We start from the raw sequence: 18,022 nt of genomic DNA on the forward strand, positions 1-18,022 counted from the left end.
GTAGTCGAATGTCCGGACAAAATGTGGCTTTGGCACAGGGGTCCTCGGCTGGATTACTGCCCTCTATTGCAACTCCCGGGCCAGAGTCCTGGTCAATTGCCAGTTTTTGGCCTCTGTGCACACACAAAGAGGTAACTATCAGTGTTGTCTCATCTTCCCACTTCATTTCAACATTTGTTAGAGCCCTTCTACAGAAAATTGGAGATTATCCCCATAAACGTGGCATTTCATGTTGCCAAGGTAATTTTAAATTGCTGCCTTTGCAAATGATATACTCCATGCTCAGCAAACTCCAACAAGCTCTCCAAGCGCTTACCCCCTTACTCAAGGCGTTTCATGCAGTGGCAAGCCTTCATATCAATATGACCAATTTTGGGGGTTTGGTTTTGGTCCAGGGGAGCTCGCTGGCAGAGTCGCTAAATATAAGACACCATTTTAATGGTCTCTAGACTCCATTAAATGTTTGGGGATCCAGCTCACACATGGTCTCCTAGTTTGTCCCAAGATAGACTTCCAGCTTCTATTACTTGAGAACCTAGCAGCATGGAAAAACTATGCACTTTCATAGGTGGGACATATAGCAGTGTTAACGAGCATTTGCAATGCAATAGGTCTCGCATTATTAAAGTTTGAGCTATTGGCATTGCTAAATAATGCAAGAACAATAGCTCGAACATTAATAATGCGAGACCTATTGCATTGCAAATGTTTGTTCCTGCAGTAGGTTTGCCTTTTTTTTTATAAGGAAGGCCATTCGACTTCTTAGAGCCAATTATGAAAAAATCCATGGTCTCCTTTACAGCGTGGAGGTTCCTTGGGATTGAAGAAAAACTGGCAGGTCCAAAAGGTGCTTCCCAACTTCCTCCCAAAAGTAACAAGGGGTGTGAGTGGCCAGGCAAGTTGTGCTGGATAGTGAGAGTGGATAGCCTGTAGCTATAGGAACTGGTTACTTCTAGATAGGGAGCAAACGTAGCAATCTGATAGGTCTGCTTGTGCAGTTAATTGTTGGCTACAGAGAACTGTACCGGGGGTGGGAGATGGTATGGCCAGAGCGTAGAATCATAGCACTTAAAGTACTGGACAAACTGTGATTGAGTTACAGTGTCGACGGAAGACATGAATCGGACAGAGCAATTATTTTTGTGCAGAGCGTGGCCCCTTTGTGTGCGCAATTACGGTAGTTTGAGTGTTTACAGCGCACTCAGTATGTGGTATGTGGACAATAATCCAGTATGGGATTACAAGCCGAAAACTAAGAGGAGTTGTGCTTGCATCAACTGGTATTGAATGGATGGCTATGCAATGTCATGGGGGGGATTATATGTGGCAATTCCCCAGTAAATGGTAAAACTGCTTTTCAAAGATGCCACAGAACCAAGTGCTACGTAACTAGGCCTCGAAAATGCCAATTTCGGAAGGTTTTCCTTTCCTTTTTGGCATTTAAAGGTACGCTGGTGCATTCACAATAAAAGGATTCATAGGGTAGCACACAACCATGACGTCACTAGGCAGAGCCAAAACTTCAACTTGACCCCCTCTCCACTTCACACAGTTCAATGCAATCACTTGGTTTGTACTTAGCACAATTCCAAACCTTTGTCAATTTCGACTCGTGGACAAACACAGCATTCCGAGAATGGCTCCCACAGTAGCAGGGTGCTAGGTTTACATTTCTGACAAGCTCAAGAATGGCAACTTGTGCTGTTAAACGTCACACTGACACATCTTGCAGCACCCGTTTAATGTACAGCGCTGTAAAATGGAAGCCTGGGTATTACGAGTTCACGGTAGCTAACTGCAAGTCAGTCAGTGGCACTGCTGACAAGTGTGTGAAACGCTCTTGAAACGGGCGCAGCGCTGATAAAATATGTTCAAAATTATTAAAACATGCAAGATGGGGGGTTGGAGCGAAGTGCAAAGAACACAACAGGCTCCCTCCAGACACTTCTGATGATGAGCAGGATACAAATGCTGTGGGTTAACTAGGAAGCAAAACGAGGGTAAAGAGAATGTCTCCGTGAGCCTTGTGCTCGGCTGGCGCCTCGGGCATGTTTACTACGGGAACACATGGGAATGCAAAGCCATTAATCAAGCAGGATGGCTCTGTCTACCTTCACGCCCAGGGAGGAGGGAGATGCGAGCAGAGCATCAAAGGGCTGGGTGAGAAGGGAGGGGGAATGCAAGGGTCAAAGCGGCGAAAGTGAAAGTAATCGAGCAGAGCATCAAAGGGCTGGGTGAGAAGGGAGGGGGGAATGCAATGAGCAGAGGAGCAGCTGTGCACGTGCATGTGATCGTGCACTCAAGGTTTAGGCCAGCCAAAAGACTGTGGGTAGCACTTTGAAAATCCCACATATAAAATGTCTCTTCGAGCCTTTGGCTCGCGAGACCTAAAAATGACATTGCTGCGATGCATTCTCTGTGTCTTCTAGGCCATGCCCCTCCCCGTAGGTAGGAAGATATCTTGTGCTTTCAGACGGCCTGCCCAAAGGACTGTGAGTCAAGCCTTAATCCTATTTAGATTGGATTATAACAATATCCCATATTTGGAAAACGACCAGGCATCTTTCAGGTGACTGCAGTTGGTCCAGAATTTGGTGGCTAGACTGCTGTTTTGGCTTCCTAAGCACGCTTCAGTCTCACATCTTTTCCTTGATCTGCACTGGCTCGCAGTCTCTAAATGGATGCAATTCACATGTTTGAAGCCAAATCTAGAACAGGTCCACTCTAAATTCAGGACCTAGTGACATCTTACATACCTTCTTGTTCCTTGATCTTCCTACTTGGCCTTCTGCACTGTACCTAGGTTCCATCTGGCCACGATGGGAGGACGTTCTTTTGCAGTGTTGCGCCCGAGACTGTGGAATTCCCTTTCCAGATCCCTCAGGGACTGTACTTCTCTGCTTGTGTTCCGCAAAGGCTTGAAGAAAGGGCTATTTTAGGTTGACAATCTGGCTTTTGTCATGCTTCGCGCTGTGAAATTCTTTTTGGGTAGCTGCACGATTCACAAGACATTAACATAAATAAATAAATTAATTAAAATGACATGTTTGGGAGAGTGGGAGATCAAGATTGGCCACAAAGACTTGCATGAAGCACCTGAGAGTAGAAGGACTGAGAGTTTCCCACTTAATACACTACTACCATGCTTCCCAGCTGCACTATGTGATCAAATGGTTAAATGGGGAAACAGACAAAGAATGGAGTTTTGCGGACCAGAATGTAGCCACTAGACACCAGGGAGAGATACCATGGGTTCCTGAAAATATGACTGGTCGACTCCTTTACCTTTCCCTAGGCACTAAGGCCACATTTGAAGCCTTAGAATCTATCACACGTGGGGCAGGGGAGGCCCGCTCCGTTCCCCTTCTCCCTAACACCAATAATAGGTAACGGTGATATTTCACCAGTAATGGCGACTCATGACTTCCAGATTTGGAGGTCAAAGGGGTGCTTTTGCTGTCAGGATTTTTACTCTGAGGCATCTTGAAGTCTTTTAAGGAAATCAAATATGAATATAATATTTAAGACTGAGAGCTTCTGTTGTCTACACATTCAATACTGGGTAGCCCAGAGCAGTATTAAGGAATACTGTATTTGCAGGGGTGTGAAATTCCTAGGCCTGATGCCCAGGACATATTGTTTGGGGTCAAGGACAAGTTTTCATGGTTATTTTGTCCTTGGGACAAGCAGGCCCAACTCCCTGCAGCACAAACCCTTTGGCTGCCAGATTACAGTACCACATTATAGACCAGGGAAGCTCATTGTCTGCAGTTAAGGGAATATTTGTGTCTCTCTATTATTGCTAGTCGAACTTGTATATATGGTTCATGAATAGAAAGTCTTTATCATTAGGTTAGCGCTCTAAGGAAATGTTGTGAGTTCAGACTGCACAATTGACAGTGGGAACAGTATAAAAATGTGTATGCACGTTTGCAAAGTTTAACAATATGTAGCTACGTTTAATGCTTCCAGGATGCTCTCTGTTTAGATGCAAATATAATATTGAAAGCAAGATTGATGATTCTTTGCTTTCCAAATAAAATCTTCATGAAAAAAATCAACTAGAAACAAAACGTTTGTATGCAAGTATTTCCCAAAAATATTCATAATGGAAAATCAGTGTAGCCAGTTTCTATAAAATTGTAGGAAACATAACAATAAACATGCATTGGCAAAGCCAATAGGTATGAAATTGGTGGTCAGCCTTTTGGTTTTGTGAATGCTTGTCTTGTTTTGACATGATGTTTGTATAACTTTATTTTTGTGGGAGCCGCTGGGCCGTCATCGTTATAACAAACATTGGCAAAAGTAAAAATATTTTTGGTCTCAAAAACCACATATTGCAACAGTAGTTCCTGGCACTGAACAAAATTTACGTGCAGATGTGTTGCTTTAACGCCAGACCTAAATAGGGGCCCATTTCTTAAAGAAAGTCACAAATGTACAGAGGTGTTGGAGGGTTTTGGTATTGGTGGGTGCAGCCACCAAATGATGGTATGTTCTGTCTCATTGCACAAGGTGAAAAAACTATGGTAACTAAAAAAACAGTTGCCAGGGTATGCCCAGACGTGGGTCCCTTGCTCACTTTGCCACTGGATTCAAGCTAGCCTGGCTGATGACAGCTGATTAGCCAGAAACCGGTTCCAGGATGCTTGTTTACGGTCCAGGGAAGAAATGGCTTGGCAGTTCGGGCTGGACTGTTCCCATGAGGCACAGAGTCAGACTGATTTGCATATGGCCTTGTCTGAACTGGGGTGGCGGAGTGAGCTAAAGAATGATGATGGATTAAACCCAGATCAGTTGACTGGGGGTGAGTGCTTGCAATGTTCAACACTCCGTCCATCATCCCCTTTGGTTTTGCTCTGAAAAACGTACAGTCACCAAAGACCCAGAAGGCCGCTACATAAAGGCACAGCAACATGTTGCACGATTTCCACTAACATTCATAAACCTGTGTGCACCAAATGTAAGGCAGAACGTTCAGCTGAAATATTCCACAAGCGTGACACTCTGGCTGAGATAATTATCGGAGGGGACTTCAACTTAGATTGAAATACGCAGCTGGCCTTGGGTAGGATTATGATGAAAGTAGCATTCAAACGGCTTACGAAGCTGGGGCTCGATGCAGGACTGGAGACCACATGGAAATCGACCCACCTGGAATCCAATGCTTATTCCTTTTATCCTCATGTCCCTAGAGCCCACTTGTGCATCAGTTATACTTTCACGTCTATTACCTTACTGGACTCAAATCCACATACATATCAGACATATCCCTTTTAGATCATGCCCTTGTTAAAGTAGAAGGACAAGACCCTGGTAGAGATGAGGAGAGACCAAGTATAAAGGAAAGAATTATCTTAAAATATTACAGAGGTTTTCCAACTTCATAAGGAAGGGGACACCTCCCAAGCGACTACATTGGATGCATTTAAAGCGACATTAAGGAGAGATGCAATAGCCGGTGGGTGCAAGGAGTGAAATAATTGATTGAAGACAAATTAATAACTGAGTTGCACAGTCTTGAAAGGCTAATTAAACAGTACTCCTATACAAAGTCGCAGTAAACTGACAATAATTTGTGGGAAGTTAAATGTCCCAAGAACAAATAAGGCTGAGAGGACTCTCTAAAAACTAGGGTGCACAATACATGAGCATGGTAACAAAATAGGACAATATTGGCAAGTCAATTAAAGCTACAAAAAGTGCTATATAAAGGAAATTAAACTCTCTGACTGAACATGGGCTCTTCGAGAGGTTGAGAAACAAAAGACCTTCTACGCATTCTTCCAGAATCAATACACCGAAGATCCTCAAGATGTTAAGAAAATTGGAGAATTTGCCAGCTACTGTAAAATCCTGACTGTCCCACCAAACTATCATAAGGAATTAGATCAAACCAGAGAAGAGGGCAAAATCAAACAGGCAATCAAAAAGATGTGTTTAGGTAAATCACATGGCTCAGATGGATTCATAGTCCTGTTTTACAAAACAATTTTTGTAGTAAATTAGTCACACCCATGACGTCTCTCTTCTACACGTTTACTATAAACTCAGGGGTAACACCCACAATGTCGACAGAAGGCATAGCTCTAACTCATAAGCAACGGAAAAGCCCAGAAGGCTGTTCACCTTACTGCTCAATAGCTCAATGTTGATGCAAAGATGTTCTGAAAAATCATTGGCAACAGGCCGACCAAGGTGATGCCATACCGTTCGATGCTGACCAGGTGGGCTTCATACGGAATAGACAGGGTGGGGACGATGTAAGACGAGTAGCACACATAGCGGAAAAGATCTGCTGCAAAAAAAGGTGATCCTCCTATGGATGCCGTAAAAGGCTTTAGGGTCAGTTGGAGATATTTAGGAGATGTCTTTAAAAAGGTAGACTTGAACTCCATAATGAGAGAGTGGATTACAGCAAACTATGTTGTCCCTGAGGTCAGAATTCAGATCAATGGTTTTAAGTCACCCCCATTGCTCTTCAGAGGGGAACACAACTGGGTTGCCCCTTATCTCCTCTACCATTTGACCATACAGTAGAGCCTCCTGTGATCAGGATTTGCAATAATGACTCAGGCCAAGGGATTATGTTCAGAGAGGAACAGCATAAAATATGCCTATTCACTGAAAACGTCTTGCTAATGCGGACAAATTTAGAGGCATAACTGTTAGCAGTTATAACCGTCATGGGTAAATTTGAGAAGATATTGGAGTTCAAGGTTAATTGGCAAATATCTGCAATACTAAGCCTGTCCCTTTCTGAAAGCAGAACGGATCAGCTCTATATGCCCATTCCAATGGGTGTCATCCTTCATATGATGCCTACGCTAAATCTTGCCAATAGCCTGGAAGAGTGGTGTAGGACAAACTGGGCAGAATTGAAAAGCCAAATTTGAAAAATCTGGCATGGTGGACATCATTGTGTCTTTCCTCACTGGGTAAACTCCATGTTATCAAGATGAAAATACTGTTCCGCCTGTTAGAAGTGTTTCTGACTCTTCCCGTAGGTATTCCTGAAAAGGTTTTAATGTCCATCCATGGGGAATTAGTATTCTATATCTCGGTCAGCTGTAGGCCACGAGTAAAAATGAAAATTCTGAAAGCGCCCCATGAAGCGATCAGACTAGCATGCCCAGTTATCCTAAGATATCAGAGAGCACCAGGTTGTAGTATAGTGGACCACATGCAAGACAAATGGACTCTTAAGAATAAAGTGGTGGCTCGAAGAGCTCTATGGGAAGAGGCTATAGTGCTGCATAAAGCCTAGCAAGCCACAATCATGTACATATTTCTCCCTGTGAAGACTGTGTTAGAAATGTACAATAGGACAACCAACGTTGGTAGATTAATAATTTACCCCTCATCCAACATCCCAATACAAGACAACCCATCATTTACCCTAGCAATAAAGGAAGACTCTTTTCAGAAATGGGAGAAAGAAGATTGCAGAGTAATATCAGACGTGCTCAAGAGTGACAAGATAAAATAATTTGAAGGCTGTAGAAGGTATTTGGAGCCATGGAAAATTACAGGTTGCAATACCTTGATCTATGTCACTGGGTCATCCAGGCTCAAATCAAGCCCGGGACAATCGGAGAGCTGACTCCAACAGAAACATCTTCATGGACACATCTGAGCACCAGGGGTCTGATAACATTCATCTATAATATTCTCAGAATCGACCGCTGTGGGACTACTTGGAGCTGTCAAATTAGATGGGCCCAGATTCTTAATTGAGAGATCGCCAAGAAGGAATGGAAGATTATGTGGTGGGATGCCCCTAGAATACACAAAAGCATTCCAGAAAGATAATCCAGTTATAAGCTTATGTACCACTGGTACGTGACCCCAGAAAAGCTACACCACATATACTCAGCTGCAGAAGATAGGTGTTGGAGATGTGAAAACAGGACCCTGCATTGCACGTTTGGTGGGGCTGCGCCACAATACCAATTTTCTGGAATGAAGTCTTCAGCCGCATCATGAGTGCTGGGCTTTCAGATCTCTGCTGACCCTACTCCTCCAAAAGGAAGCAGACTATGTATCCAGGCTAAGCCGTCCTTGGACAGATGGCAGGGTCTGCTCTGACTTCCCTATGGAAGAAGAAAGAACCCAATAGCATAGCTTGCATTTGAAAGACTATCACAGGACATTAACTATGCACAGGGAACATTTGTCAGTATTTGGTTCCCACTAGTCCCCTTCTTCTCCAAATTGGAACATCTTTAGTTTACACCCGCAAAGATGTGTGCCATTCAGCTATTTGAATATATACCCAGAGTACAGTAGAAAGGAAGGTGTAAAGATATTGACTGTTAAGATGGGACTCAATGGCCCATCTAGAAAGGGGCTGAAGACTAACACACCTGTAGTACGATTCTTTCACCAGATACATTGTTTTGAGAAGGAATGAGAGCCGGTGTTCACCTTTTCTTCCTTTAGGCGATTCGAAAATGTACATGTTGCAATACGCAGAAACTACACTTCTTATATCATAGATGATTCATTTCTAAAATGTATTGTTATTGTTTACAATGTTCGATGCCTGTAACTTCATAAAACCAATAAAAACTGACTGATTTAAGTAATAAAAAGAAATAGCAGAGAATCTCTGCTATTTGCCTGTGCGGAGGACTGCTATGGCTGCCAGGAAAATAGCAGATATTTTGTACTATTGATGCAGTTCGATAAATAGCAGAAATTCAGTGATATTAGCCAAGAGACAGATAAATATAAAACAAGCATTTGCATTGCAATCGGTCTCGCCTTTGGGACTTTATATGTATTTAGCTATGTGTATTTAGCTATGCAAAACATTAGCCTGGGTGCTGAAACATCTACTGTTCTTTAACATAGAGGAAAAGTAAGCACCAAACTGCGTGACACACCAGGTATGGGAACACATGGAGAGAAATATTGCCTTTCATCAGGAAATGGTATAGTCCAAAGCTTTGTAAGGGCCTTCGGTGGTCATATCACTGAAAACATAAAATTTGAAAAAAATATTATTGTCTACAGGTGCTCGTGCAAGGCATTTTCTCTGGACTAGAATCTAGAGAATGCTAAAGTGATTCTGGTATTTTACTGACCTCTGCTGGTTGTTTTCTATCAAGACAGTTAAATAGAGGCAGTTGCCAGAAAAATAAAACAAGCATTTGCAATGCAAATTGGTCTCGCATTTGTGAGAATTAGAGGTTTGGCATTGCCCAATGTCTTTTACCTACAAAATGAGTGAAAGACGAAAGAAAATGGAAACAGAAGGGATGCTAGAGAAAGGAGGAAAATGATATGGAGATGGAATGAATCTGAGGAAAGGGGGTGAAAATAAAAATACAGGGGAAAATGGAAACGGCACAATAAAGATAGAATGATTTAAAAAAGTGAAGAATGCAAAAATGTCCAAAAATTAACAAATTGAACAAAGCAGGAAATAGAGACAAACAAATACAAAAAGGAGAAGAAAATAATATATGAAAGCAGAGTGAAACAGAAGAAAGCAAGATGGACGAAATGGAACACAAAGGCATGGAATGCCAATCCATGTTTCTAATTTCTATGAAATCCCACCTCACAGATCAACGAAACATTTCATTTCTTAAGCTTGTGCAAGCTGTAGGGAAAACAGCCAATGCACAAAATCAGCATAATAGAAAATCGATTGAAACTTAAATGGTTCCTTATCTACCCAGTTCCCCCTCCCTTTGATCATTTACTGCAGGACGCTGCACTGTGTGTAACAATTCAGTGTACACTGAAGGAGAAGGAATCCATACAGCAGAAAAGAGCACTGTGTCTGCCAAGTCACTGCACTATGGAAGAGAAAAATCCCATGCTTCAATACACAGCACTGCCAGTGGTGATCTATTACATAGCACCAAAGACAGACTATATGATGGGATTAAAAACTGTGTGTGTTTGTCTAATAACTATATGGTTTAAGCAACAGACAACATGTGGCAGTGCACAGCTAGATGTAGAGAGTCATTGTACAGTGCCAGAGACAGTGGTGCACCAGTGTATGGTGAAAGAGGCAGACCATGTGCTTCAGTACATAGCATTGTGAGTAGATTCTCCGCTCACTTCGAGAGATAACCCACATGCTGCACTGCACAGCATTGTGTGGTGATGAATGTACTCTGCCAGATCCAGTCTGCACACTATAGAACACACCAGTGTGAACGGTCAGTCGTTTACACTGCAATTCGTCCAGTATACTTATTTCACCTGTGTCAGGCAGTTACTCATATGTAAAACTTTAAAATATTAACCTTATTAATGTTAAGGAATGCTGCAGAGGAATTGCCATTTGGTGTCTCTGAATAATATACATTGACCTGGGTTTAGGTATGTGAGAAGTTGGCCTGGCATATGCTGGTCACTAGTTATAGTGGCCACCTTGCACCAGTCCAATTCGACTCTTATGGTAGATAGGTTTAAGACAACCTTTTAAAGAAAGCTATCCTAGTAGTAGCTGTGGAGAGCAGCCTTCAGGCTAAGTCTCAGAGGAATGTAAAGCAGCTTGTTTTACCTTATAATCTCTTGAATTACCAAATGAAAGGACACCACACAGGTATATATATCAAATATATATGTAGTTATTACTAGACACACTCTACTAATCTCTTTATGAGATTAGAGACCAGGTACACATTCAAATGTCAACGTTTCAAAATAAATTAAGCACAAATATGGCTGGAGCCCTAGGGGTGTACCAGACCATATACTAAGAAAGTGGTATAAGGATGTCGACTTGCAAAATAACAAGGCCTGGGGCCTGGGGAATCGCTGGGGCTTCACTTCTGCAGTGTTAGCAGGTAAGTAACAGGCCCACGGGAGACGTGTGCAGTGTGTGAACACAGCCGCGGGTTCCCTATTGGTTATAATGGTGCAAGTCACGGTTAGATTTTTAAAGTTCCAGGGTACTTCGAGGAAGACTACAAGCAAGCCACTTACAAGGTAGGTATTTTGAGAGCCAACACACACTAGGGCACCGGAGTGCACGAGTTACCTAACCCAGGGAAGCCGGGTGCATAGGTGTCTTTTGGTGTCGGGTCGCGTCGCTGTTTTCTATGGGGACCAAAGAAGACTTGCTACTTGCGTTGTCTGAAGAAGTGTCCGGTGGAATCCAAGCCTGGATTCAAGATGGAGAAGATCTGAACATTGAAGGGACAGTGTTCAAAGTCACTTGCCAGTGACCGGTGGCCAGGAAGATGGATGACCACGGATGTCGGGTGATTTCAGGTCGTCTATGGTGTTTTGACTCTTCGCTCACGAGGTCCAGGAGAGATTGATGATGACAAGCGGCTGAATTTGGAGTGTCCCATGACGTCTGCAGCTGATGGCGGTGTCGGCAACCAGATTGGAGCAAACAAGCCTTGGTAACTGCAAGTCTTGTGTAGACTGAAGAAAGTCGATGGTGCAGACCAGCAACGTCTGAGGGACTCACCCATCAACGGTAAGTGAGGGCAGGCCTAGGGCAACTAGGGGAGCTCTTTGAGTCGATAGAACAGTCTTCGGGGGACCCACCAGCCAACAGGCAAGTGATCGCAAAGACGCCTCTTCAGGAAATGCTTCACAGGAGCCCACTGTCAATCGGGACAGGGTAGGCTGCTGTTTTTTGGTGCAAGATTTGCTGGAGGCTTGGGCCACTATTGGACCAATGCACAAGTTCGTAGAACGTTGTTTAGGGTTTGCACTTGACAATAGTGCACGGTCCCTGGGTATTGCTGTTCCTCATCACTCGTGGGGTCCACTCACCACAGCTTTGCTGGGGACTCACAATGGCTGTTGAGAAGTCAGGAAATCTACTTCTGGGGCAGCAGGGACTTCGAACTCCGGCGGGAGCGGGAAAGTTTGCAACCGTTGATTAAGGTTTTTCGTGCCTGTCAAGCAGGGGAGTCACTCCTTGACTCCAAGGGAGATTCTTCTGTCTTCCAAAGGTGGTGGAACGTCGACGGGCCAGGATTCTTCTTTGTAGAGCGTCGTCCAGGGTTATCTGACTTGTAAAGGCAATGCTTGCTATCTTATAGTGTTGATAGGGGAGGGACTAGCTCTATGACCACTCCTCTAGGAAGGTCAGGGGAGGGGGTGGTTACACCCACTTCCCTTTGTCCAGTTTCGCGCCAGAGCAGGGACAGGTAGCCCCTGAGCCGGTTTGAGCTGGCATATGCACAGAGTTGCCTACTGCTCCCCCAGTGCAGGACTTCAAAGCACTCTAGGAGTGCACCCACCCAGCTCCAATACACTAAATCCTGTCTGGAAGGTGGTGACACCTCCCTGTGACAGGATGCCTTTTGTTGGGCCTCCTCCACTGCGAGTTTCAGTCAGCAGCAGGAGGGCAGCCCAGTGTCTGTGCTGGTGGCATCCATTTTGTGATGCCAGGGCTCTATAGGATTTCTGTCGTTTAGTACAGTGGGTACATGTCATCCCCTCTAGAAGGGTGGGATCATACTCCCACACCAGTTACTGGTGTGGGGGTATGATTCCAAGTTGTTTGACACCAAACACGACATGTTTTATTGGAGTCACTCCAAAGTTAGCATTTACCGCACGGTTATAATACACTTAAGTGTATATGGTTTAACTGCATCCACAAACAGCCATAGAGAATAGACTCTGGTAGCTGATGAGGGGTCCTGCTCACGCAGAGGCACCCCCTCACATAGTAAACCAAGCACCCTGCCCTCAGGATTGATAGGGCCTGCCATAGGGGTGGCTGATAGGTTTATATGTGTGTGTATGGTGAGATATAGGAACCTATACCTCTGTGAGGAGTGCTAACACTACCTCACACAGGCTGCAGTAGCAGGCCTGTGGTGTCAGATTTAGTCTGCTTCCCAGGGGTGGCATAATACATGCTTCAGCCCCTGGTAGGCCTGTGAAGTACCAATGCACTAGGTACCTAAGGTACCATATACTAGGGGCTCATAAGGTACCACAGTATCCAATCACTAGTGCATCTAATATGCACACCAAGTCGTTTAGAGAGAACAGAGAGACTGGGGCCCTGATTAGCAGGGACTCAGCCAGACTATAGCCAGAAACCAGTGTATACATCAGAAAAAAAGTGGGGGCAACATAAGTGCAGATCCTACTCTCCTACAAGGTAGTACTGTTTAGATACAAAAACTGGGAACTACTGCAGTAAATTGCTGTAGTGCATTTAAAAATGTTATGGATGCCTGTACTGCGATGTAAGAGAAATTGAGCAAAGGAACTCTGTAACTTTGGCAAGGGAAGGGGAGCAACAGAAGGGGTGGCAGGATGTAGTTTTCTTGATGGGTGTGACCACCCTAACGTTGTACTGTTGTTTTGCTTGTTCGTAACCCTTAATAAAACAAATAGAAACCTAAACACAAAAAGTTCCAGCCTCACTTAGGGGCAAAGTGTGATCTCTGAGAAAAGTCCATTTAGAACTTCGTGACCTTGTACACCCAGGAACAGCTTTAAAGTGTGCTGATAAACAATTGTTCACGAACTAGGGAGAAATAATAAAACAAAACAGTGTGATATAAAATATAAAATGCTGGTTTAAGAGTCTGTTTCTGGAGTAGTGTGCTTATCTTCACCCATATGATTCAATACTTTATGGCGGTGCTGCTGATAATGGAGCCGCGTCGTGCTTCCAGTAAGCAACATTATTGCACCTTAATTGCTCGGTTAGTGAAGAATGTTTTTGTCAGTGGGAGCTCAGAGCATGCCCATGTCTGGATATAGTGTGGCTCTTTTGCCGCCGACCGCGGCCCCCGCAGGGGGCCACTACAGCGGTCGGCGCCCTAGTGCTGTCGGGGCACCGGTCACCCCTCCCCACCCCCTCCCAAGGGGAGGGGGCGGGGACGCCGACCGGTGTCCCCCTCTCCTCGTGCTGGCCGGATGTGACGCCCAAGCGCGTCACTTCTTGGCCCCTGTGGGGAAGGGGAGGCTATTTAGCCTTCCCCCACCCTCCTGGCGACCTCTTTGTCGCCCACCACGCCGCATTCGCAGGATCGTCGTCGTGTCGTCGTGGTCCTCAAAAACCTGGTGAGTCTTGATGCACCCCACCCCCGCCCCAGACCTGTCCCTGGGCAGTACCAGGGAACGGGGCCCTGTGGCACAGATTGCCACGGGCGGGGGGGGGCACGAGCCCTAGATTAGCTTGGCGGTCAGAGTGCGGCATTAGCGGGGAGCAGCGCGTGGCCTGGCGTATCATTCCATCCTCGCTATTGGGTGTTATAAGTAAGAGCATTGGTCCGTCGGTTGCGCTGCCGCCTCTGGTGCAGGAAACCACGGTTCGAGTTTCGAGGTCGCATCCACACCCTGTGATTCTGAGCAAATCACTTAAGCTCCCCGTACCTGAATGTGCACTGTAAATACGGCGCTAGGCAAAGCGCTCCAATACTTTCGTGTCGAGTGCAGGAAACCGTGGTTCGATTCTCGAGGTCGTGTCCACATCCTGTGATGCGGAGCAAATCACTTAAGCTCCCCGCACCTGAATGGGCAATGTAAATACGGCGCTAGGCAAAGCGCTCCAATACTTTCGGGTCGAGTGCAGGAAACCACGGTTCGAGTCTCGAGGTCGCGTCCACATCCTGTGATGCGGAGCAAATCACTTAAGCTCCCCGTACCTGAACGTGCAATGTAAATACGGCGCTAGGCAAAGAGCTCCAATACTTTCGGGCCGAGTGCAGGAAACCACGGTTCGAGGCTCGAGGTCGCGTCCACATTCGAGGTCGCATCCACATCCTGTGATGCGGAGCAAATCACTTAAACTCCCCGTTCCTGAATGTGTAATGTAAATAAGGTGCCATGCAAAGCGCTCCAATACTTTTGGGTCGAGTTTACGCTATCGATACTCCAGTGAGTCATGCGGCGTCACGATGATGTCTGCCACCACGCGGATTTAGCGTCTGCGGGCCTTGCGACGGGCATTTATGTGCACAGACAGGTCTCCGCTCCTCCGGCCGACAAAGAGGAGAAATGCCGTCTATGGGGCGGAAACATCACAGCGCTCCTTGGAGCCCCGTCTGTTGCCTTTGTGCACCTTACATTTCACCGCACGGTGCACTGTGCGCCCGAAGTCCTTTTCTCTAAATGTGAGATGTAAATTCCCATCGGTGACAAACATTAATTGCGGAGTCAAAGAGAAGCTGCGAAAACCCCATTGACTTCGAGGGGGGAGGGGCAGGAAGGATTAATTACCATAACGGCGGGTAACTTGTGCCAGCCAGGTTGCGGAAGAGTCGGGGGGGCATTGATGTCTCCCTCTCTGCATTGATGTCTCCCTCTCTCCTTGCGTTCTCTACTGTGACCTGATACTGACTGGATTGTACTTGAACCAAGCACTTAATTCAAAAACTCTGGTTGCCAAGGAAACCTCATACCCTTTTTACGGTGCTGTACGCCCCTGGCCCACCAGGACTCAGGGCGCGTTGCATCTATTGTCCTACACAGCGACCCGTTGCCCACTAAGGATGGCAGGCACCTTCACCACAGGCCCCCTTTGTGCACTTACGTGTCGGGGAGGGGAGTTGGCCTGACGGATAGGGCGGTTGACCTCGAACTGGGTTCGAGTCCCGGAAATGACGCTGAATAACCGGTGATTCTGGGCAAATCACCTATGCAACTGGTGCTAGGTAAAGCGCTCTGCGCCGGCGTGGTGGGGTCAAGGCTCGGGCACTACACACTGGGTTAGCCAGGCCGTTGTTTGGTCGAGTGCGAGGCCCTCCGTTCGCTCAACATAGCACGATTGGATGAAGCCGCGCCCCCCCCCCCCCGCCTCCACCCAGGGCATATCACCGCAGTGCTCAGCGAGAAGCGTCCTAGGCCCGTCGGGGAGGGTAATAGGCCCGTGGTCACCTACCCCCTGGTGTGTTGCGCTGGTTGAGAAGCAGGGGGGCCCAACGGCTAGGGTTCGAATCGCGGCAGGCTCCGTGACGGTGGGCAGATTACCCAACCTCCCTCGTGCCAACAGAATTCAATGGAACCCGCAACTGGTCACGCATATTGGAGCCATGGGAGGTCATGCGGGGAAACCGGTTTCGAGGCGCAGCACGGCCTGATCACACGATGCCACGCAGGGGAATAATGCTGCCATGCGGGTGTAACAGGGTTTGCGCGCGGGAGGGCTCCGTGATTATGGACTGATTACCGAATATTTCCCATGCCCAACAACATTTACTGGGTTCCGTAACGGGTCACGGACAATGCTCCCATGAGTTTTGGTACAATGGGGCCTCGCGACACGTCTCACCCGGTTTCTGCGGGCTTGGCTAGAGCTCCTCCAACGTCCTCTCCACCCCATCGCCTAGCGAGGAGCGCTCTCCCTCCATTGCATTTATGGGGCATCGCCGGACGCACGGGGACCTCGGGCTAATCTCCCCGGCGCTTTTAGACCGCCCTATTGAGACTAACACAGGGCATAGCGGCCAAGGTTTCAGATTGCGATGTGTGACACTTCCATATGCACCGCCTCGTCCCACCGCGGGGATAGGGTAGCGCTGGTAAGTGCGGGTCAAGTGAACATAATGGGAGGTATTGGCGGTGGTAGATGATACGGATTTCTTTTCGCAACACAGGAGGGAGAGCGGCGAATAGGGCTTGCAAGAGCCTCGTTAAGCGTGCCACTACCTTCGGTTCGTGCTCGTGCTATATAAATATGCGTCCGGGGCTACTAGGAGTCGCGCGGTGGGGGAGACAACGGGGCAACTTGTGTGCACCTGCGGTTTCGAGGCTTCCTGTCTTGAAAAGACAAAGCGCCGGCACGCCAGGTGCTTTTAGCCGGGGCAGTTACGGTGCCTAGTCCAGGAGAAGGACACCGCATGATTGGCGGCCCAGGCACAATCCACGGTCGCCAATTGAGTTGTTTGCTAGAGCAAAGGTAGGACATGGTTGAGCGCAGAAAGACAGTCTCCTCTTATTTGATGCTCTTGGTGGTTCCAGGATTCGGGGAAGTAGTCCCCAGCACTATGCCCACAGTGTGGTCACTTGCACATCACTGTGGGGGCACTGGAGGGCGAGGTCGACCGCGCTTTGCATGTCATGTCCCCCTTACCAATGCCCACGTGGGGCAGGTGGAAATTAGGACGGGCGCCCTGCTGTATGTGTTTAGTAGGGTGAAGTCTCAAAGGTTACTAAAGCATATGCGCCACTTTCACCTTTCCAAATGGATGCAATTTCTAAATACAACGCACCACAGCCATAGTGCTACCCAGTGTCGTATGCAACTACAAGCATTGACAAAGCCAATAGAAGGGATTGTGTTGGGGCAGTGCTCCTTTGGTAACATATGTTGGGATGCATCTAACAATGCGGCAAATATCAGGCAACTGTAAAGCGCTGCTTCCTTCAGGATGCGTGGGGGTCTCTGACCAATTGGTTCAAGATTTAGGCTAGGTCGGAATTAGGGCCAGCACAATGACAGAACCCTGGGGTAATTCCTTAGGGACCAATGGCCAGCTGTTTATGCTCGTAACACCCCTGTGCGGCAGGCCATGTGTCCAACCTCTCCGGAAGCAAGGCCCTCACAGCGAGATAGCCCCCATCTCCCAGTCGCGGCCAGGTCTTATGGGCCTCCAGCCATGACCATTGGCACTAGTTGGGCACATGTTAATTTTAAAAAGGGGCGTAGGTCATGACACCAGGTTAGTCAGGGCCAACTGACGGATGATTGACCCAGGCAGGCGAAGGCTTAACACAGTTCTTGCCCAGCCCGTCAGTCCAGAATTGAAGCGTACCTGAGGTATTCCAGGGCCTATCCCTGATAGGGCATAGGACAACGGTTCGGCTCTAGGAAACTGGGACCTTACGCCCTGGTTCCGCCTTCCTCGGCTTCCGGCTACTTGCACATTGCCCAATTTATACTTTCCATGGCTGCCCCGGTGCCTGGCAGCACTGGAGGTCCTAGGTTTATGTTGAATCTGTTTACATGCTTCCATGTAGGAATGGAGCCCACCGCGGGACAGCCATGTTGCGCTGTTGCGCTCCAGCCCACTCGAGGGCACCACGACATTGTTGTAGTCTCTGCAACGATGCCCAACAGCCT

This window comes from Triturus cristatus, chromosome 1_1 (genome assembly GCF_964204655.1).
Source record: "Triturus cristatus chromosome 1_1, aTriCri1.1, whole genome shotgun sequence".
Lineage (NCBI taxonomy): Eukaryota > Metazoa > Chordata > Amphibia > Caudata > Salamandridae > Triturus > Triturus cristatus.